The sequence below is a fragment of the Cupressus sempervirens genome, chromosome 10 (assembly GCF_028749045.1).
Source record: "Cupressus sempervirens isolate cs-2001-9-10 chromosome 10, ASM2874904v1, whole genome shotgun sequence".
Classification (NCBI taxonomy): Eukaryota; Viridiplantae; Streptophyta; class Pinopsida; order Cupressales; family Cupressaceae; genus Cupressus; species Cupressus sempervirens.
The window spans coordinates 215,837,196-215,862,333 of NC_143127.1; the positions used below are offsets into that span (position 1 = coordinate 215,837,196).

General features: G+C 36.0%; 1 protein-coding gene across 5 annotated transcripts in view; it reads right to left on the reverse strand.

Moving 5' to 3' along the window:
• LOC149533395 (uncharacterized) overlaps window positions 1-25,138 on the reverse strand; it is a 58,946-nt gene that overhangs the window by 12,690 nt on the left and 21,118 nt on the right. The window lies entirely within an intron of this gene.

Below are 25,138 nucleotides of genomic sequence, written 5' to 3' on the forward strand. Positions count from 1 at the left end.
CAAAGGCTTTATCTTATAAATCAACAACTAGGCAGTTGATATCATTAATTTGATTATCTACAAGTTGCTTGTATAGATATATTTTCAGTACTTGGTGTATATCTTGCCCTGATATTTTGACAGGTCAATACCATTCTAAGTACTTGGTGATTATCATTAAATTGATGTTTCTGATAGGCCATTACTCTCAAGAGCTTGGTGAATATCATATTATAGATATTTTGATAGACCAACTCTCATGTTATATGATGTCAAATATAAGTTGATGAAAATCATCTCATTGATGAATCAACCATATCTGATATTAAGAAGTCTTATGATCAAAGACTTCTTCTGTGTATTTCCTTCTTACTAATCTAAGAGGGAGTGTTAATGTATAGATTAGTCAAAACATAAATTATAATGATCTTAGTGAATCTGTAATTATTTATGTTACATATGTTTAAGATATTAAATGGAATCATACACACACATGTATATATATATATATATATATATGCAGATTCATATTATAAACATATTTCAATATATATTAGAATCGGTATACTTGCTGATTTAACTAATCAACTACACTATGAAACTGCCGACTTAACTAACAAGTTTAATGGTTGTCATCAGTCTTAATATTATCGAGGGTGACTTTGAGTCACACCCGATAGATGTGGCTCCAGCGTGAGTCACGCCTATCGGTCGTGACTCATTGTCTGCCCACCATAGTATTTATATAACATTGAACCCGTTGAATAATACATTGAACACAGAAATACAATAAGTCTTCAGTGCTATCAGCGAATTCAGTATTATATCATTCTATCTGCATTAAAATAATATCTCAATATTATTTAATATTATATTGAAACAATCTAGAAGTATTTACTTACAATCTGATACTTTAACAAAGAACAGAAGCGTAAGCAACAACAATACTCAATATGCCTTTCAAATGAGAACCAGGCTCTATTTATGCTTTCTCCAAGGAGGTCAGTCCTCTCTACCTAGGTAACTTTATTACTTTACATTTAATATTTCCCCATGTCACTTTTAAATAAAAGGCCACTTTGATACTAAACACTTTATTTTTATATATTCAATCTATCCATAGTCCCTTATAAAATAGATTATAACAATGATAATATTTAATATTTAATTTAACTTTATAAATCGATAACTTATTGTTATTAATTTAAAAACTTCAGAGTACATCAAATCTCGTGATAAACATGAAAACCAACTCTACCAACATTGCTAAAACCAACTTTATCAGTGTTCATCACTAACTTCCTAAAAATGAGCAATACACATATGAACAAGAAAAAAAAATTGTCAGCAACCTCCATGACTACCTAAACCCACTCATTAGCCTCAAGAATCTTGTGAATAAGCTAACAATCTTTCCATGACAAATTGGCTCAGGAAAAAGACATTACACTCTTCTGAAATTGACAATGCTAAAACCTTTCTGCAAAACACTTAATACATAGACATGCAAAATACTGAAGTTGTGCCTTATCAAGATGAATCATTGTATCCTTGTCTATAAGAGCATCAATACTGATCTTAAAATATCAATTTGGAGCATCAAAATCATAGTTGTAGGCTCATCTTTTACACATTCAAAAATCACTTGTTAGAGTACTCTTACCCTTTTCAGTCAAAAGTCAGTAGTTTAGAGTAGGTTTAGGTAAAGTACCAATAGGAACCATTCTTCTTTGAAGGTTAAAGTCTAGCACCAAATCCCACACTCTGAGCGGAGATCACATGCTTCAACAAGTAGCTTATAGCTTAGCTAGGGTGCATACTTTGTTGGTAACAAGAACATTGTGCACAAAGCAAGAATGTTGGTGTCCACTAGAATTAAGTTCATATAGTGATTATAGACACTTCCTTTTGACACCATTTTGTTTACTCCCCACTAATAAAGTCTTGGACTAGAATAACATGTAGTAGATCTTTTTGTCACATATTTGCCTCCTCACAACCCAAAATTTGAATGGCCATATACTTAGAACAAAGGAAAACTCAACACAAGACATTTAATAATGGAGACGTAAAGTAGTGTAACAACTTCCTCCACTAACCTTAAGAAGAGGGTAAAGTAAAAAACATTCTTAGAGCTTTATAACTGTTACAAAAACTTCACAAAAATGAGATAAAATAACTTTCATATTACAACATAGTACTATATATTATTCTTGAATCAATAATAGATTACAAAATACCTGTTGAACAAACCTCTCTCAGAAGTATCACCAACCAGAGATCCAAAGGTAACTAAATAGCTATAAGACTTTTACATGCACACTCTGAAATGTCCCCTTTTCTGATTTGATATGGTATTTCACACCTCTAATCAGATTTTCAAAATCAAACAACTGATATCACAAAGATCCACCAAATTTCTCAAGAAACCCCAAATCGGGTATGCTGAAAATAGTGCTAAAAGCTTCACAACTTCACAAATTATTAATAAATCTGAAAATGAAAATTTTTACAGAACTTTCAGCAGCATAACAGCCTACAAATTGACATTTCTAGATCCGTATAGCCTTTACACAACAGCTCGAAAATGTAGGACCAAAACTATGCTCATCGGGCTCCCGAAATAACACAAAATATGCCCGGAAACACCACAAAAAAACTAGTAATCTATCTCAGAAGTTTAATCACGTCCCAATATATATATTCAGCTCTATTTTAACATTTAAAAGTCTGATATACAGCAGCAACCCAAACTGATATGAAATACTCAACTGTAAACACCAAACTCATACAAAACACACCCGAAAACTCACAAATCTGCACTGTTCAGCACAAAGGCAAACTCTGTATGAGCATGCACATGGAATGGCTTCAAACTCCCATCCTTAGCCTTCCTGGAAACCTGCAAACTCTCGTTCTTGGGTCTCCTTCTCCACAGGTTTGGCAGCCTCTGAAGAATAACAAAGAATGAGCAAAAATCAAGTTCTGGAATGAGCCCAAAATGCCTCCAAACCCCTTAAAAGAGGGCATAACTGTAACTCACGTCCAAGAGAGGTTAATGAAACTTATTTTAATAATAATTTTCATTTATTAGTCCAACGGTTTCCAAAGATTAACCCCCTTTTTCCGAAACTTCACTTTCTTGGGCCTGCCTGCCTTAGCAAAGATTTTCTTTTTTTAATTATTTGAAAAGGGGACATGACACACTCCAACTCACACACCTAATATATAGGAGATACAATACAAGAAAACATCAAACTATATTACAAAATTATGGGATAAAACTACATATAAAGAGGTGCCCCTTGTATCTCCAACCAAAGATGCCTTATTAAGTGTCAATACGTACACCAACACATATAGCTCCCTTTTGGAGCTTATTTATATGTTCATCACTTTTTTTAATTTCCTAGTTTAGGAGACCCAACTTCCAAAGGCCTCAAAAAGCTCGCAGCATGGTCTATAACCTTCTGAACCACTACGCCATTTAGCCACATTTTCGTCCCACTTCGAAACGTTCAAAATTGAATATAATTGTTTTTGACAATTTTCCAAAAAGGAAATTTTAAGATCTTCTAAATCGAACATGATATTGGAACAATTTTTTTCGGACATGCTTATCTAGCCCATCCGAACCTTTTGGGAAAGCATAGTTGGAAAAATTTGGAGACTCGCCCTTGACTTGAACAAACTCACTAGTCCATGAACAAAGTCATCATGGATGGTGGTAGTATTGATAACCTTGTATTAAAAGAAATGGTGCAGAAACTTAGATTACAGAGATTTAAAAATTCTTGTCCTTATGGTATCGATTGGTTTTAATCTTTGTTACCTGATTCGCGTATTGGATCCTGGATCCGAATTTGGGTCCAATTTGGATCCAGATCCGCACATGGATCTGTGAGGATCTAGGCAAGATCCGTAATCCTACCTATGGATCCATCAAGATCCATGGCCCACAGATCCTGACAAATCCACAGGCAAGATTACGGATCCTACCTGGATCCCTGACAATCCACCGCGAATCAGCATGAATCCATGCTAAAAGAGGCAAAAAAGGTGTAAAAAGTGGGCCCAATCAATTTTTTAATGTTTTTTTTGCCTAAACCCTAAAAACGACCCTCTAAGTCATAATGCAAGTTCATTACTCTCTATTTTGCTCTCTCATACTTGCTAGTTTGAAGTAAAGTGCTTAGATTCGAAGGAGATCGGTTGTGGAGCTCCAAGTACCTTGCAAGAAGTGTTTAAGGTATGCATTTTCAACCATATTCTTGATTTCTTTCATAGATTATTGATTTATTTTTAATTTTCCAAATTTTCAAGTTTTTGTGTAAGTGTGAAGCATGGTTTTCTTTCTTTCTTTTTTCTAGATTGCAAGAATAGAACAATGAGTAGTCAAGCCTCAGTAGGTGGGAGTGGGGCTGCATCACCAAGCTTCAAAATTGATAAGGGGTCTCCTTTATGGAGACACGCAACAAGAGTCACACAATGTCCTGGGTGTGGGGCATACATATGGAAATGTAATTATTGCAATATACAACATAGAAGCTCCTATTCCTGAGTGAAACTACATTTTTTGGGCCCTACGGGTGAAGGAATTAACATGTGTCAGAGTAGTGATAAGAAGGGATTACCAGCTGCACAAATAGCAGCATTAGCAAAAGGGCAAGATGATGCTGATAGAGCAGTTGCAAAAGCAAAATGTGGTGCTCCCAAAAGAACAAATACACCAACACCATCATCGAATCAAACAAGCACAAGAACACATCATTTTTTGCCTATGCCAACTACAAATGATGAAGATGAAGACCCATCTCCACTCACCCACAAGAGAGGCCCACTAGATAGGGCATTCCAAAATGAAAACAGAGACATTGTTGATCACAAAATTGGGCATTGTTTAATTTTGTGAGATCACCTTATTTTAGGGAGATGGTGGAAGCAACAAATGATGCACCCCGTGGTTACAAACTGCCTGGTTATGAGAAATTGTGCACTACCATATTACATGATGAGAGGAAATCTATAGAGGCTGAACATCATCCAATAAGAGATTTTTGGGTTCAATCGGACGTGTCTATTATTTCGGATGGGTGGAAAGATTGTAGAAACCGTCCTTGATCAATGTTATTGCTATATACCCTAAGGGGGCAATGTTCTTGAAGGCAGTTGATTGTGAAGGGCAAGTGAAAAGTTTAGAATTTGTTTTACGCATTCTCATTGATGCTATAGAATCAATGGGTCCTGATAATGTTATCCAAGTGGTCACAGACAATGCAAAAGTTTGCAAGGCTGCAGGGATAATTGTAGAGTCTAGATATGATCATATCTTTTGGACACCATGCACCGTCCACTCTCTCAATTTGGTGATGAAAGCAATTGGCACCAAAATAGATTTGGTGAAAAAGATATATGAGGAAGCTAAAAAGATTCAAATGTTTGTGACAAATCACCACATGTCACAAGCAATTTTTAGGAGTTTCTCGGACTTGGAATTATTGAAGGTAAATTTGTATATTTAATATATAATTGAATATTATTGGACTCCTTTTTTGTTGTTTACATTAACATGTTTTAATTTTTAAATGTATTACTAACTTGAGTTTAACATGTTCTAAGTTGCTGAAACCCGCTTTGCCTCTCACACAATCGTCTTGAGACAACTTGTGAAGGTAAAAGAAGCATTGAAACATATGGTTATTAGCCCCCAAAGGGGTATTTGGAGAATTCCAATACAGCAAGGGCCTTAAATGTGAAAAGAATGATACTAGAGGAGGATTGGTGGGGTCTTGTGACTTATGTGTTGGAAGTCATCGATCCAATAATGGCAATGCTTCGCTTTGCAAACAGTGATGAGCCATGCCTTGGGGATAATTATGATTCCATGGACACTATGCTGGAAAAAATTAAAATGGTAAGTTCTACGCTCTCTTACAACAATTTTTTATTTGAGAGATCTAGATTCTAAAGTTTAAATTGACATATTCACTAATTATAATTATTATTCATATCTCATATCCTAGGTCATATAGAGGAGGGAAAATGATCCTAAGGACACCCTTTACAAGAAGGTGGAAACAATTGTTCATCATCGATGGAACAAGATGACCACACCTTTGCACCTCCTTGCATATGCTCTATCCTCGAGGTATTGTAGTTCTTATCAAATGCTTGTGCTTTTTTTATCCAATGTTTGTGTTATTGATATTTGATAGTGTTCAATTGTCTTTTGTTATCCCCAGGTACTATAGTGTAGATGTACTTCACCTTCTAGGTAGAGTGCCACCATTTAGAGATGCAGAGGTTGCAAATGGGTATAAGAGGGCACTAGCAAAAATATTCCAAGATCCAGAGATTGGGGCAATTGTGAGGAGTGAATTTGTTGCCTTCATCTCAAGTAAGAATTTCCACCCTATTGCCATAGCTAACCAAAGCAAGATGGATGCCATCAAATGGTGGTACCTTCGTGAACAAGCCTTCATGTACCTCCAACCTCTTGCCATAAAGGTCCTATCCCAAGTAAGTTTGTAAAATTAAGCTTAAGGTTAACACTCTCAACTCTTTGAATTTATTATTTAATTTATTTATCTTTGATTGTTGTATTGATAATTTTTAATTTCTCTTTAGGTTGTCAGCTCTTCTACAGCTGAGCGGAATTGGAATACTTACTCCTTTATCCACTTAGTCAAACACAACCGGTTGGTTCCAAAAAAAGTAGAAGACCTTGTGTTCATTCACAACAATTTACGGATGTTGTCACGGAAGGATCCAATGTACAAGACAAGGCCTAAAAAGCTTTGAGATTAAGCACCCAAGACCCCTGATTTAGATATGACCATCTGGGATCTTGCTAGATCCACTTTGATTGATATGGATAATGAGGAGGATTATGAGTTCACAATCCCCTCCACTACTAGTGGCTTGGGTTCCTCTACTGATACAGATGCAGCACTTGCAGCTCATCAGTACCCTCTGATGCAGATTTTCTTGAAAATCCATTTGATGATTAAATCAAAAACTTTAGTCTTGACTCTTGACTCTTTTATGAGTAAATCATGTTACAAACTTTGAGTTAAATGATCTATATTTCGAATGTTACAAACTTTCACTTTCAGTAATTCAATGTGAATGTGTTGATTTTCTTTATAGTCGTGAAAATTGATTAATTATCATTGATCAAGTATACTAGATTCATAGATGCAAACTAGAATCGCAGATTCATACTATGAAATGATTTAGTTTTAGAATTATGTATATTTCTCTTATTTTTTAGTACATATAATGCATATATATTTTCTAATGCTAAAGAATTCCTTATGGAACATCTTCTTGTCACCTTGGTTGTTAGATGTAAGAGCATCCTTGGGTCCTTAACAATCAAGCATCATCAAAAGAAAACAGTTTGCTTTATGTCCTGTTTTTCAGTTCCAATCTGAGTGTTTGTGGTTTCTTAACAAGGACCTATCATGGATCAGCTTCCTAAAGTCGCTGTTAAAGATATGGTAGCGGCGGTCAGAATTCAAGGACTGTTCTGATAAATCTGTATACATATATGTGTGTATACATGCATAAACATACAGAACTGATATTGCCATCAGCAAAATAGCTCTTGAAATTGACCAAATTATCATCATCAAACTAAGTATAAATTCTGAGGCATTCATTCTCTTGGATCATGTTTGATCAAGCAAACAATTCATGGTTATGATTGTTTATTGCAGATCTAAGTTTACACATGATTAGTTTAACCTAATCACACCCAATTAGGATTGAGTTCCTTAATAAATGCTCTTTAATATCTAATCGTGTCTCTTCATGAAGAGACATATGGTGAATAGACTTGACTGTCTATGATTATGTCCCTTGGAGCAAATATAAGATAAGGATCCAAACAAGAGATATGACCATCAAACAAATGATTATTTCTCTTCAAAATTGGATTGCAGTACAGTGATCAAATAAACAGTAGCTCAGATTCAGACCTGTGAATTGTATTCAGTATTTTCAATACTGATTCAGCATTTTGAACATGGTATTAGAGTCTTGATCCTTCTAGAAAGCCTAACAGCTTGAAGGTAGATCTTCAAAACCAGTCTAAGGGAGATCCGATCGGATTATTTTTGAAGCCCTGAAAATTTGTGTTATGATAAATATCGTGCAAAAAAAATTTATTTTAATTCAGGCCACATATTTCAGCAGTGACATTTACTTGTGATATGAGTTTCATAACAATCCACATATACCTTCAAATGATAATACAAAGACAGAATTGGCTCTGGAAATAAATATTTGAATACTCTCTGCAATGATAACAGGAATATATTTTTTAGTTGAAATTTCTGATAGCAGCATTGCTAGCATATGGAAAAAATTAAAGTAATAATTTGTTCTCCAGTGATGAAAGATGTCATATCTGCTTGCCAATAGCAATCTAAGTTAGAATGGCTTCAGTATATATTTCCTGGAGACCATATGAATGTATCTGCAGATGAAATTCACTATCAAGTCGTTTGATAGATTCAAATGAAGAAGGGGTAAAAAATGTCAAAGAGTTCGATGACTCAGTGGATCCCATGCCACCGTTTACCATAAGTTTGCAAATAAAGACAAAACTGTCAGGCTAGGAAGTTCTTTATTATATATGTTTGGAGCTGTTAAATAACAAAAAAACATATATAATCTTGATGTCTTTAAGGACCCGATTTTGAGAATATATTTTAAATTGGTCTTCGATTAATTTAACTCGAGCTGCCCATTTGAATTATTATTAGCATAAGGGTGAAAAATGACATGAGGCTGTCATATTCTGAACTATACCTTTCTACTCCTAAGGAATTGGATACATATATTGTTTGAGAAAAGACAATAATCTGTTGTTGAGAAAGATTACATAGAAATTTGAGGCTGCTAAATGTCTGAAGCCTGCTATCTGATTCTGAGTGTAAATAAGGTGTCTAACTCTGTTCTGGAAATTGATATTTGAGCCTACCCCTAGCTTGAGAAGGTGGCTTCAGTCCTAGTGGGACTCTTGTTTATGCAGAAAACGTTATCTATGAAAACATGGGGCACCTAAATGTTCGTACCAGAAAGAAGTCCAATCAGCATAAATGCCTGATCAAGCCAACTCAAGGGATAAACTCATAATTTATTACATTCACTCGTGTTATTATGGAATAAGACAAGTACATTTGTGTATGGGAAGTTGCCCTTGTGAACAATGTTGTGATTATTTAAACTAATAAATCATGTGCCTGATGACAAGTCCTTTGGAGCAAGATATTTTCCATGATTGGAGTATATGAACAGGACTTGCCTCAGTCATAGAGGGAGCAGCTTAAGGATCTACATTTGTTGGCATCCAATGATATTGATTCAAAGGGAGTAGACCATGACAAGATGGTTTCTCTAACTTTCAGTTGAGGTACATGATCACTGAAGAACAGACAATCGACATTCTCACTAAGCCTCATGCTAGAAGAGAAGTTTTGTGTACTTTTGGGACAAGCTTGATATGTTAAAGAATGAAGCCTTAGCTGAAAAGAAACTTCAGCATCAATGATCTATTACTTGTATCCTTGCATATTATTTCTTTTGAGAGAGAACTTCGAGATGAAAGTCATTATTTTCGCCCTATGGATTGAGCCATGGTTGATCCGCCCATTGATATGGTTCAAGGTGGATGTCATGTGTGTGATGACATGACAACGCCATGTGAGAGAATCCATGGTAACTCTGTGTAGAATCTGTTATTGTCATGTGCATGACTCTATGACTTTATGGGCCTCCCCTGTGTACATTACTGAAAGGTGACGATCTTTCCAATAATGTACGCTTGTATTCAACATTGTAAGGTGAAGAATTTACAATGTTCACTATTATGACGAATATCATGCTGACTTGATAATCATGGAAATATCTTGATAGTTAATATCTCTTGGACTTATTGATAGATATCATGCTGAGTAGATATTGGTTGTGTATCAATATGTTCTTAATGAGATAATCATGGTGGATATTATGTGACATAATATTGGTGGACATGCCATGATATGTTATGGTAGGCATCATGTGACATGATGTCAGTGCACATACCACCTCTCATAGGGTTCGCCAAATTTTTGAATTCTTCAAGTTCAAAATTTGGCGAACCCATAAAAAGTGTTAGAAAATTGCTTAAGTTCATCAAAAAATTCGTACAGAACTATTTTCTGGTCATTTTTCAGGAAATCATTATTATTCAAGTTTTTTTAGTGTTTTCTAGGAAAAAAGATTATAAAATAAAGCCATTTCTTGCTAAAAATGCAACCCTCTAAAGCTCAGCTAGGGAAAAATGATCGTGTCTCAAGGTCACATCTATAGAATGTTTGAAGGTCACGTCAGGTCCATTTTCATTATCTGTAGGTCATGTCTGTTCCATTTTCATTGTTTGGCGTTTCAAGATTCAATTGTCTGAAGGTCGTGCCTTGCGTCTGCTGCTCCATTTTCATTAGCTGACTCATCTCCATTTTCATTCGCAAATGCACCTGTATTTTCTTGCAACTGCGCCTGCATTTTCTTGCAACCGTATCTCTGTTTTTGCTTGTGTTTTTGTTCGCATCACCAGCGTCGGTCAACAGTAATATGAAATGCTTGATATGATTATAAAATAAATGTTATTTTTATTGTTATTAGGTTTCAATAGTTTATAAGATTATAATAATAAATATTAAATGTTATTTTTATTATATTGTAGGAAACTATTTATATTTTATGCATATTTATTTATTTTTAATCTGTACAATTTTAATGTTGTCTATGTTTATTTATAATTATTAATTTATTTATTATTACTATATTTTATTATTATTTTTTAACTTTGTAATATTATTGTTTTATTTAGTTAAGATTGTTATTAAGAGTAAATAGATTTCCACAATCCATGAAATAATAAGATTTTTGTTGTTTTATTTAGTTAAGATTATATTTTTTTATCATTTATTTTATTAGTAAAGATTAAACAAAAATATAGTTTTTTTTTCTTTTTTTAAATTACATAAGGCGAATTTAATTTTGAATATTTCTCAATTTTTTGACTTGTCAAACTTCATCCGAACTTCATAGTTGTCAAACTCGAATTGGAACCTTGTGACTTAGCATACCACAACTAGGATATACGAATGTCATGTGACTTGAAATCTAGTATAATCCTTGATATCATGTGTTAGGTGATGTCTAAACCAATTCATACTTGGTCACCTTCCCTAGCTAAGAGAAAGTGTTAAAGATATGGTAGCATCCATCAGAATTCAAGAACTGTTCTGATAAATCTGTATACATATGTGAATGTATGTGTACCAGTTCATATGATGAACTGGTATACATGCATACACAGACATACATAATCATAACAATTATTGCCATTAGTGAAATAGCTCTTGAAATTGACCAAATTATCATCATCAAACTAAGCATAGATTCTGAAGCATTCATTCTATTGGATCATGTTCAATTAAGCAAACAAACAGTGGTTATGATTGTTTATTGCAGATCGAAGTTTGCAGATGATTAGTTTAACCTAATCACACCCGATTAGGATTGGGTTCCTTAATAAATGCTCTTTAATATCTAATTGTGTCTCTTCATGAAGAGACATATGGTGAATAGACTTGACTGTCTAAGATTACATCCCTTGGAGCAAATATAAGATAAGGATCCAAACAAGAGATATGACCAACGAAATCAATAAATGATTATATCTCTTCAGATTAGGACTGCAGTACAATGATCGAATAAACACTAGTTCAGATTCAGACCTGTGAACTTGTATTCAGTATTTTTCAATACTGATTCAGCATTTTGAACAATCGCATGTCTTTATGTTTCATGTGCATGAAGATCTAATTCAATATTCTCAGATGGCATGTTCTTTGTTGGCTCATCAAGCGATGCATGATAATTTGCTTATGCGATGTTCACCTTTGCTTGCAAGGTTTCATGGCTTTTCATGTGGGTTCTTGGATCATGTGGACCTATATCAAGGTCGTTGGTTTACTCATGTTTAATTATGAGTTTACTAATTTAATCTTATGGGGTCAATCCTATATTGTGTAGCACGTTTACTGGTTTAGGAAATTGTGATCTTTTGTGTTGACTTGCATGTCTTGATGGCTATTCATGTAGCGTAAGATGTATCTTGAGGAAAGTGAGGGAGGGTAGCAGAGGTTAGCAAGAGGAAGAGAATGAAGATCTTCAAGAAGGGACTTGTTGATAGAGTTGGCTTGTAATTTGGATTCTTTGTATTGGCCACAACCGGGAAGGCCTTACAACTCAGCATGTATGATGTTCATTTGATGTAATTGGATATTTTGTTATTAAAGAAGTTACTTTCAGTTGTATCTCTGGTTGTTTTCGTTGTGTGACTCGTAGCTAGAGGTTTGGTCATCTCCTTTGGAGATTCAACAACCCTGTATTGCATCATCATGTCCGAGTAACTTCTCCATCATCCTATTGTCCTCCGTTATCTTCTGAAATTTCTTCTCTTCTTAAAGGAAAAGGTATCAAGGATTTAGTAGTTGATCCAATGACAATTAAAATGTTGGTGATAGTTCAGTTGTCCCTGGAGTTACTTCACCATTATCATTACAATCATGCCCACGCATATTCATATTCTACAACATCAATATCAATAAATTGGCCAACTACTGCTCTCCTCTAGCAAGGCCATTAAGCATTAGTTTTATGCTGGCCACTTCATGCATCCTTTCCTTATTTGCCATGGTTTCTTCTACCTCTTTTACCTATAAATGTTCTAAATAACATTATTTTTAAGAAAATAAATTGCCCTCTTCTCATATTTCTTTGGTAGTACCTATTAGCTATTTAACTAGGCTGCATCTGAATAAGTTTTCTGCATTAAGTCATCAAATTCCCAACAAGCTAGCAGGAAAACCAGCTTTAATGCCACTTTAAAGTCCGCGAGCTAGAATTTAATGCATTTTGGGTAAACGTTTGACAAACTGCACCAGAATTACATAGGTATTGTGTGGAGATAAGATAATGATATTAATGTCCAACAAAAGCCCACCAAAAGGTCTATGGGACTGGAGTGTTACAGCAATGAGGCTGGCCACAGCAGGAGCACCCAACGGTGTCTGAAAACAAAAGCATACAACAAAACAAGAAGAAAAGAAACAAACAGAGGCCAAGACAAAAGACTAGGAGGCCTTTCTAGGTAGAAAGAAATCAGTCATAGAAGGATATGCCTGCCGATGGGTAAAAGCTCTGCTCTGTCTCTCAGAACTCGTAGAGGAGTGTGACTGCTGCAAATAGCCGATGCCGGATCTGGCAGATCTGGAATGATCGGAGGAGCTAGTAGAGCTAGACGACCTTTTCACACCATGCAAAGGAGATAATGGTGTGAAAAAGGCAGTAATGAGCTGAGTAGAAGTATGTCGGTGAGGAAGTAGTGACTGTAGAGTGCTATCACGAAGCATAGTAGCCTCCTAAAGATAAAATGCAAGACACCACTAATCATAGTAACTGAAAAAATCAAAAAGAGAGAAACACTCCCGGAACAGACAGAAAAATCTCCCTCTAATCTCATAGTAGATAGGGCAATGGAAAAGAAAGTGAGTCTCAGTCTCAGTCTCATCCAAAGTACACAATTTACAGATCCGCTCTCTGTTGTCAATATGATGGTTGATTTGAGCCCGAAGACGGTGAGAACCAACTCTGAAGGACCCTAGGGAGATACGCAGGGCATGAGAACACCGCCGAGAAAGGTAGCTAGGACGAACAATAATCCCATTAGAGATCTCCAAAAAGTGCTCCGCATAAAAGGACATCCTTGGAAGTAAACCAGCAAGTGGTTCAATCCAAGTAGTGGCAATGTACTATCTATAAATGTCAAGTCTAACATGCTCATTTAACTCCTGCCATGAGGGGAGAAGATGAGCAGGGGCATTTAACAAGAACTGGCAAGGTAGGAGGCAGTAAATATCTATCCCAATCGATCCCAACAAAGAATTTTGTGCATACCAACAGCGAGCTCGAAAACCAAAATCAGAACTCGCAGTAGTAACCGAAGAACAGTAAGCCAAGTAGGAGTACTGATCACAGTCACCAACCAAATCTGCAAAACCATGTAGACAATGGAGGAACCAAATCAGATCAAAAATGGCCACAAGACTAAAAGGATGAGCATCGAACTCAACAAGAATGACACTATGAGGAGTGAACCTGTGACATCTAATGATGTGCCGCAAAAGCAATCTCTGAACCCACTCAATCAATGCCCAATCAAAACCGAGGAGAGACGGACCCCAAACCACAGACCCATAAAGAATTGTCGGCCGCACAAGGGAGTCCAAGTGGGATAACTTGGACGAGGTATCCTAAAAGTGATGTCTAAAGCATTATTTCTCAAGCATAGCAAGAGAGCCCATACCCTTGTTGACCTGAGGCTGAATCGTCAGTCTCATACTGAACCGCGGTCCAGAAAACTTAACCCCCAGATATGTATAAGATGAAATGATCTCAATCACCTGTCTCTAAAAAAAGAAGTGAATATGGGAAGTCTTCAAGCAATTAAAGATCATAACCCGAGTCTTACCCAGGTTAACCACAAGTTGTTGCTAGTCACAAAAGGAAGCCAAGCCATCAAGAAGCCTTTGTAAATTGTTTGGAGAGGAAGTAAGAAGAACCACATCATCCGCAAAAAGAAGAACGAAGATCAGGACCTGGTGTAGATAGCAACCATCACCTGGGAGTGAAGTCTTCAGAAGGAAGTCCTCAAGCTCATCAATATATAACCCGAACAAAGTAGGAGAGAGGACATCCCTGGTTGACCCCAATGGTGCTATGGATTGAATCCGAGAAACCCTCAGGGGTTTTGAATCTGCCAATCACAGTCTCATATAATCTCATAATAGCAGTAAGTAACATCTCAGAAATCCCAATCTCATGAAGCCTCTCAAAAAGAGTCATCCTAGGAACAGAATCAAAAGCCTTGCAAAAATCAACAAAGCAACAGTAAACCTCCTCCGATCTGTGTCTAGCCTCCTCAATAATAGCCCGTAAAGTGAAGATGCAATCCATGGTCTGATAGTCAGCCCAGAAACCAACTTGCCCTCTAGCCCTACAACCTTACCAATCAAGTTCACCAGATAGCATAGCATTAAGGGTTGTCGCAAAAACTTTGACAAATGTGTGCCCAATCATGATGGTTCTGTAATTCTCCAGATTAGAGACTGGACCAGTCTTATGGATAGGATAAATCAAATGCCTGAACCAAGAAATCAGGAACCCGATGCAAATCACTCTATTGAAAAGAATAGTGGGATAGAGGCCCAGAACTGAGGCACCAAACTTGAGGAGCTCCACCTGGAAACCCTCTTCATTTGTAGCTCTGCTACATCTCATGGATTTGATGGCCTCATAAATGCAAGAAGGGATGAACAAGTGGCAGAAAGGAGGCAGAATGGGGTGTAAAGAAGGCTGCCCAAGATGTCATAAAGAGTCATGGTGTGGGAGGCAAGGGAACAAAAGTCGAGGATGAAGGACGAAGGGGAACAGCGGGGGGAAAGGGTGTGCCAAAAAAGATGGGGGTTGCGGATCAGCATGGAACAACGGGATTTGCACTAGGAAGCGGTAAAGGAACGTTGGATTTTTGCAAGATATCTTCATAAAATGATATGTAGACTATTGTTTAATATTAGACAATAAATGAGAATCAAAACATAAATTGAATATAGATACATATATATTGCTTCCTTGAATAACACATAAACACAAGTAATGATAGATCTAACTAGCATAAAATCAATAAATGAACTATAACAGTGAATGTGATTTCGATACTAACCCTCATTAAACTCAAAGGTGCATCTAAAATTCATTCCAAGAACTCACAGAAGCTATTGGGACTGTTGGTAACAACTTCTATACACTTTTAATGACCAAATATCATATCAAGCTCAACACAGATTAGAAGCATGAACTGCTAATAGCATTCCCATTAATAATCACATGGTAAACATTAGGATATACAGAATTTGGCCTCTCAATATTTGCAAATCAAGCCCATAACAAGAGGATTAAACCCTTTAAAAACTATACTGCTTCCTAGTGTGCCCCATTGCATATGGGGACCCCTTATTTTGCTTCCCATTGGTAGATTTAGGAAGTAGAATAGCTTGGCAACAACAGGAGCCTCTCAAAATGAAATGTTGAAAAATCATAAATGGCAAAAAAAAATGGCTAGGTATGAGAACAAGAAGGTTAGAGTCAAATATGGAGTCAAGCTAGTCATTGGCATTAAAAAAGTGGAGCAATGTTGTGTTTAGAAATCACTTGGTTAGATAAAAAGGTTTTGATCCAACTTGCCAGATACAAAGGTGGAATCCATTGCCTCAAGTGGCAGCTTGCCAGATAAAAAGGTAATACCCACTCCCTCAAGTGGCATCTTGCCAGAGAAAAAGGCAATACCACTCCCTAAAGAGGCAGCTTGCCAGATAGAAAATGGTATCCACTCCCTCAAGTGGCAGCTTGCCAGATAAAAGGTGAAATCCACTCCCTCAAGTCGCAGCTTGCCAGATAGAAAGGTTATATCCACTCCCTCAAGTGACCACTTACTAGATAGACAAGTGGAATCCACTCCATCAATTGGCAACTTGACAGATAGAAACGTGGAATCCACTCACTCAAGAGGCAACTTGACAGATAAAAAGGCGGAATCCGGTAAGTGGCAATGGAGTGAATTACATTTATTGGCTAGTGGGGCCAAGGGGTTTGATCTAAGTGAAAGACTTCAATGAAATGAGATGAGAAACAAAGTTAGACAGAGATATGAAAGAATTACAACCCATCATGAGGCCCTTTACTAGGGTTGGAGCAGCCTCGATAAGCAATGTTTGGTCCCATTTTGCAAGATATATACTCAACATTGAACTTGCAGGCCCTACAATCAAGCATATGAAGCTTGGGCCAATCAGTAAGGCCTAATGGTGAAACGTATGGATCTATTCCGATTAAGATCAGGCCTAAATTCAATGAGAATCAAGCCTAAATCGGGCCCTAAATGGAAACATGTGGGCTTCGTTTATTCCACCAAGCCCTATAATCAAACATGTGGATTTAGTTTATTGGATCAGGTCTAAATCCAAGCATTACAAGGCCTAAATCGGACTTCTTATCAAGCATGTGGGCCTAGAGTTAAATGAGCTAGGCCCCATATCTCAAACACGTAGTTTGATGGAAATATTGTCATTGATGTCAAAGGTAGAAACTGTTGAAGAAAAGTTGTCATTGATATCAACAGTTAAGAATTCCATAGATGATGATTATGTTGAAGCACTCTTGAGAAGATATATGAAGACTCTGTGATTGGTGATAGAGAATATAATTAGATTGCATACATATATATCTCTATACACACACATCATGTACACCAAATTAAGGACTGTGCATCAGTAATATGAAAAGATACATCAAATACATGGACAGCTGTGTGGAGAACATGGGAGATAAGTAAAGATCTTGGCACAAAAATAAGGTAAGCAGCAATGACCATGATGTGGGTACATAACCGCTTACAGCTATGAAGATACATAGATGCATGAAGTAAAGTATTTATTTCATGTATTATCCAAGACAATGACATATATATTTAACCTGTTATAATAGACATAAGAATATTAAAGGTGGTCATCAACATGCTCTTTTACGTCATACGCACAAGGCAGGAATTCTGGCACAATAAGCATGTTGACAGCAACCAGGTGAACACAGAGATGAGGATTGTGTGACTAAAGTTCAGCAATGATCACTACCTAAGACAAAATAAAGAATTTATTCACTGCAGTAGCAATGTTAAAAGTATGAAGAACACCATATTGATAACGATATATAGCAACAATTTACAAAGAAATATCTACCAGATGTCCTGATAAATAATGATGTAACTATCAGAATTGGCACGTCATTGCAAGATGGTACACATGAGAATGGTTGAACCACAAAGAAATATAACCTAAGAAAGCAGCGACAATAATTAGTAAAAATAGATAATACGCAGCAGAGCCTGATAAGTCCATGAAACCATATAATAATAAAAGACGGGGAAATGAAAATGTGTTTGAAAAGTCTGCATATTCAATGACAGCGATAGTTGAATCTGGGAGTGCAACAGCAAGATAGAGCAGTTGGTAAGACAACAAACACATAATAGTATATACAGGAAATATAGAATAATGTTTTTGAAGAAAGATGTCATCAAGACTACAGACAAGATATACGATTATAATGGAGTAAGGGAATTAAATAAACAAATGAACTACCTTATGAAAGAAATATGTCAACTGGTTGAGACAGTAACAGGCTTATCCAAGAAACGTTACAATATGTTCAACAAATGTAGCAATATAAATTTTATACAGAGACTGTAATGTCCCCTTTTCTGGTTCATTAATATTGTCACATTCTTAGCCCTTTCCGCTATGCTATCGTGAGCTGACCAGGAAACCTTTGAGGTATCAGAGCTGGTTTTGGTCTAGGTGGTTGCAGTTTCAGGCCAGGCAGAGTGTTTTAGGCAGGTTTCTCAGATACTTACTATTTATAGTAAGTCAGCTGGGTCTGTATTTTGCTATTCCAGTATTGGAATTGGATCGCTTCATCGAGAGCTTTCCATTGAGCTATCAGACCAGTTATTCCGAGTTCAATTGGTTGTTCATTTTTATGCCAGAGATGCATTTAGATTATTTATTATGCCACTTTCCTATTACGTGGAGACATTAATTAAAGTGGAATAATAAGACGGGGAGAAATATGAAGAGTCAAGCAGGGGGGAAAATAAAGAGACGCAGGGATCGTTATAAAAGGACATTCAGGTGTTCATTTTGGTCATGCTTGGATATGCATTTGGTTATTTGCTCGCTATTGATCTCTCTTGGAGAGTCAATTGGAAGCTTTAGCTTTCAGCCCGCTTGGAGAACGAAAACCCACAAGACGCAAGACAGTGGATGAAGACCCATCGTAGTGGAAGCATCATTTCAGGTGCCTCACTTGCATTTCATTGCATCTCTTGTTTTAGCATCTCCAATCTGACTGTAATTCTGTGTTTAAGATTGGATTTTTTGGTGATAATAATAGTTATTGTATTGCTGATGTATAATGCAATAACAAACCTGAGATTATTGGAATCTGTTATATTGGATGAATCGCTGGTTATTTGTTGAATATTTAATAAAATCAGTTGCCAGTATTTTCTGTTCATTATTCTATGATTTTCATTTGAGAGTTTGAAGGTGATACCCAGCTGGGGTATTACAAGAAACAGGCTACTCCAAGAAACGTTACAATATGTTCAACAAAGGCAGCAATATATATTTTACACAGAGACTATGGAACAAATTCCAATAGAAAAGCAGCAGCATTAAGATATAGACACATGCAAAAATACAATAAGGGTTCGATGCCTTAGCAGGAGAATATTTGACACAGCAGCGATAACAACACATATGTCAATAATGATCGCATGCTTTCAAGTGAATTTTCTGTAGATTGTCGACGACAAGGAACACCGTATATGTTAGAGCGATATAGATGTACCAAGGAAATTTACAGTATTTATTTATAAATTTGTAAAGTTCAAAGACATAAAGATAGAGGCGCTTTTATAGATGTTATAATATAAGTTTGATGGCAGCTGGGATCAGTATGAAAACGGTTGAAGTCGATTGAAGCAAGAATAAATATAATTCAGAAATATTGTTATCAATGATGAAAGCAGTGGAACCAAGCAGTGAAGACATTATTTTGTATATAAAGAAACATACAGTCAATCATTGAGTACTGAATGTTTGGTACAAAATTATCATTAAATAATATAAGTTTGATGACACCAAGCAATGATGAAGTACACATAAAAATAAGAAGGTTTGAAGATTAATAGACATGTCAGCCATTTGAGAGAAGCCATCATAAAAAATATGGAGTGGTAGATAATGATTTGAAATAAATTAATCAAATCAAAAGCTGCAAGTAAAAGTAAGGGCGAGATTATAATAAGAGATTACAATAATATAAAAACACAACTTTCAGGAAGTATCTTTTGCCAAGAGATGCATCTCTTACTTGGATTAAAAATATATATAAATAGTGAATCTCGTATTTGAAAAGAAAAAGGAAGTAAGAAGAGGAATGTGAGAGGAGTGAAAAAGAAGGTTATATAATCAGATTAAAATCTGATTTATATTCATGCAGTTAAGAATTTGTAAGGAGCATGTGATGTGAACAAAGATTAGAAATACATATGTTTACAAGAATAGAGGCTGACTTGCAGAAGTTATGAAATACAAGAAAGAAGGAGGCGTGTGTGGGTGCTGTTAAAGAATTCATGCCAAGATAAGTATCAAATTAAAGAAGAGAGAAGTGTGCAATAAAAAGTTGTCCATCATTAGTTGATGGATAGCAACATTGCCAAAGTGGAAGAAGTTTGTGTGGTGCGGGTTGGTGCTCACGAAGACAACAGTGGGGGTTAGTGCTTCCCGTACGTCCGTGCCTGCGAAGTGTAGGAGTTGAAGCTTCTAGTGAGTCAGTGCTCATAAACATAAAAGTTGGATCCTCTAGTAGGTCGTAGCTTACAAATCTTTGTAAAAGAACAAGTTTATATAAAAGCATTTATTTGCCATGGTTTTCTCCCGCATTGGGTTTCCACCTAAATCTTGTGTCATTGTGTTCATGTGCATTATTATTTATTTCAGCATTTCAAGATATTAAAGTAATCGTTTGGATAGAATGTGTTAAATTGGCAAAGTTATTATTATATTGAAACTCGTTCCCTTGGTCTGCCGTCCCCCCATCCCCCAGGGTAGTGTAACTATGATATGGACCAAAGTCAGGCCCTCAATCAGAAGCATGGCCTAAATCTGGGGTACATCCAATCGAATTGGGCCCAATATCTAAATTTGTGGGTCTAAGTTCGATACAAGATTTCAAATTTAAGATAAAGCCTCACAATTTTCAATACATTGCCTCAAAGCCTGGTCCAAGCCTCAAATTTCACCATAGGAGGCTCATATTTTATAAGAAATTAAATCCAACTATGCATAGGAGGAAATTCTATTCAGTGAGGGGACTCACTTTGAAGATTCAAATACAAAGGAATCAAATTCAATAAGGGAGCAACGAATTAAAAATTTAAATACAGATGGCATCAATTATCATCGAGGCATTTAATGATTGATGGTTCTAATTAAATTTTGTAGCCTAAAGACGAAAACTGATCCGGGCAAGAAACCTATATAAGCTTGAAGGATTTTTTCAATGTCCAAACTTAGAGAAAATCACTTCAAAACATTTGTTTGCAGATCTTTACATAATTGTTCCAACCAGAAAAGGACAGATAGAGGATGATTTTTAATCAATTTGATGTAGGTCTGCATATAGGTGCTGGTAAAAACCGGTCTTTTTCAAGTTTTCATGCCAAAGCAGGACTGCATAAAAGCATTTACAAGCAAATAAAGTTATGATTTAGGTCATCTCCAGCGAATTCAAGGCATGAAATCAAGAGAGATCAACACAAGGCTTCAATTTTTACCTTTCAACAAATGTCGTTTCTGTTAAGAGACAGAGATCTAAGTCATTTTTCAGAACTATATATTTTTCTACCAGGCATTATTTCAAAGATCTCTCACTTTTTCTCACAAACAACGAGTGAAAGTGAGTTTGCAAGAGTGGTATGATGTGTAGGCTTGAGAAGTCATTAAAATTGCAAGTATGTCATACTCTTACAGACCTAGATTTGCTATTTCAGAATGTTGATTTATAGTTTTAGAAGTCTGATTTTAACATTCAAGCACCTAGCAACATCAAGATTTAATTTACTATCTTGCAAGTTTGATAAAACAAAATTAATATCTAATTGTGGTCTTGTATGGCAGAGGCTATTGAAGGTTTAAATTCAAAATCTGCAAGCAAATGGAGAACCTCGTGCAAACTTGAATTTCCATCAAAAAAATCCAAGTTCAATAAATGGTCCAGCTACATGCCCCTCTTTCACCGCTTCTACAAGTGAAAGAACAAGTTTGAAAGCATGGAAATAGGCAGATTTCAAGATCAAAGTCTGTACATTAAGAAGAAGACAAGAATGCAAGATCAAGCCAAGGCAATGAGAAGAATTCGAAGAGTAGAAGAAATTTATGGAGTGGGAACAACTTGGGCATCCAAGATAATCTACGGTTTAACAAAGTTGAGCATCAAGAGATTTTTCCTCATCATCATTGGGTATCCATCAAGTCTATAGGACGAGCATGCTAAGGTGGCCCCCATTGCAATATGCCAAAAGATTAAAAGGCAAAGAGCTTTATCTTCTAAAAGAAGATTTGTTGCAAACCCATGCGGCATTTTATTATTAGCAGATTGATGGGTGTCTTCTCATGCAAACTTCTACCTAACCTCTGTTCTCATTGGCCCACAAAACATTGCAATTTTTTGATTGGCCCACACCGTAGTGCTCTTTTGTAATTGGGTGGGCATTTAATAATTGTTAGGGGAGGTTAGAAACCCTAGTTAGGGTTGTATTGGATTAACGTTGGCACTTGATTTCAAATCAATCTTGGCCATTCATTGTACTAAGGACAACCATACAAGGCCAAGGCCTCATTTGTGACTCGTGAGATTAGGAGATTAGAATTAGATTAGATTAACTAAGGGAGACTAGGAGAAAGTTGCCATAATACTACCAAAATTATTCTTTCTTTCACTGTTGGTTTTCATGGTGAACGTTTGTGACTTTTGGAGTATTGCATGGTTTCTTCACTCCCTCGCTTAGATTAGATTTCATTTTATGTTAAGTAGAAGTAAATGAATAAAAGATATTATTGAATGTTGATTAATGGTCAAGCTAGTGTTTATCCCTTTTGGTACTTGTTGATTGTAAGTAGCAGCGCAAAGTTAGTCTGGGCCTAAATTGCAAGTGTTCAACTTTTATTGGAAATGTTCATTTAGATTGCGCCTTCATAGGGTATTTGAATGAGTATTGAGAATATGAAAATCAGTCATGCATCCTTAGAAGATAGCACCAGTCATGTATCCTAACAAAATCAGCCACACTAGCTATCTCAACCTTTATCCTTTGTAGTTTGTCTAGTTGAAAAACAATGGAACAAGTTGAAGTAGTTTATATCTATTGGTTGAACAGCGTATGTCCTTTGTGATACCCAACATATCACATCATTAAAACTGAGTGAAAGTCCAGAATAAGAAAGAACCTTGAGGTTGTGTCATTTGACTACACAATCCATATAAATAGTTTAGCGTATAAGCATTATTATCCAACAGAGAGTTAGAAATTTAGTATTTCATCCTGGAATACTACGTACTCAGTTCTGCATGTTGTAGTGACATAAAACTCTCATCAGCGCTTTATTGAAATCCTCATACCTTCCCTAATTGATTATCAAATATTGTGGCTCCCCTAACTAGGTGGTATGGCTCCCAAAATGGCCACAAACTGTGTAATGTCCTACAACAAAATGGAGTTTCTTACTTTTTTCCTAGATGAGTTCTGCCGAATTACCCAACACCTTAAGTCCTATACTGCTGCAATCCCTTCTACAGGTAAAAGCCAACATTTCTATTTGTATGGCATGTACTCTTCTTTGAATGGACAGACAAAATAATCAAATATTGAAATTAGGCACCTAGAGGAAGCACTCAATTGATTCTCAATTAAAATCATTTATTATTTATGTCACCAATGTCTTTGATGAATTCCTCACCTTTGGCATGATCTTGAAATAAAATATGCAAAATTCCTTCATTAATCTTCAAATAATCATTGAACCAATGAAATGCCAAGAATTGAATCATTAATGTCCAAAGTTGGGGTTTGACCAATGAAATGCCAAGAATGAATTTTCTTTTGGAAGTTTTTCCTTTTTTATTGCTAATGTGATTATAGTTTTAGTCGGATAATTGTGAAGTATATATATAAATGAGATATAACAAACAAAATTTTCTTACTATATATTTGAAGTTGATAGTCTTATGTGTGTGTGTGTGTGTGTGTGTATTACACATCATCTTCTTATAATTTCTTTATCGACTAAGCAATATTATTATACACATGCTTACCCGTCGAATGAAATGTCCACTAATCAAATATACTTGTTAACCGTCTAAGTAACTGACAATTATTCATTTATTTGTGTGACTTAGGTTGCAAGTTGTTTAAATTGTCTTCGATGGACGTTAGCTGTTTATTGAGAGAGACACATCACAAATGGACGTGCCTCCCAATTGGGAGACATGTACCTTTGTGATGTGTCTCCTGAAACTCCTTCCTCTCCTATTTAATAAAGGTGATCAGGCAGTACTGCAATCATTGAACACATCAGTTTTACAGTCTTCAAACATTGCACTTTGCTAGATATAAGAGATTCTGCCAACTAAACATTATATAAATGAAAATATACTCTATTTTATAAATTAAGATTGAAGTAATAAGTAAAGTTGTGAGATTTATTTATTACCTATAAAGCTGAGCTCGCGCCCTGTAGCCCGGATTCAGGTCCGGGTTCCTGCGGGTCCAGATTTGCGTCCAAGTTCATTGCGGGTCCAGGCAGGGTCCAGATTTTATTTACAATCATGAACATAGATTAATGAGCGGGTATTTAATGTATATCTTTGACATTTGGCATTGATCAATGATCAAGCAACATATATTCATACTAAGATAGGACTAAGGGTGCAGTCCCATGAGGGAGGCTTAAGCTCTATTTTCTAGGAAGTGGGTGGTCTCATGAGCAAAATATAATTTTGCTACGGGATTATTTAGAATCTTCTCCTAAAAAGTAGAAGCCCCACATTTTTAGGAACCGGTTGAAAAAGGGGTGGGGCTGGAAATAGCCCCACTAGCTTAGGAATGCTTTTTGCCATTTGTCAATAATCTAAATTTTAGATTTTAATTAAAATGTAATTTTAAAGGGAATTTAAATTTTCAGCTTATTTTAAATGCATATCTACCTTAAATTTCGGAGCTATAATTTTGAGCAGCATAAATCATGGGACTGCTAGCTTTAAAATATTCCCTAAAAAATAGCAAGCGGCTTCCTCTCTATTTTATAGGAAGCCCCCTTCCATGGGACCCCAGCCTAAGTTTTGCAATTATGCGTGTTTCTCT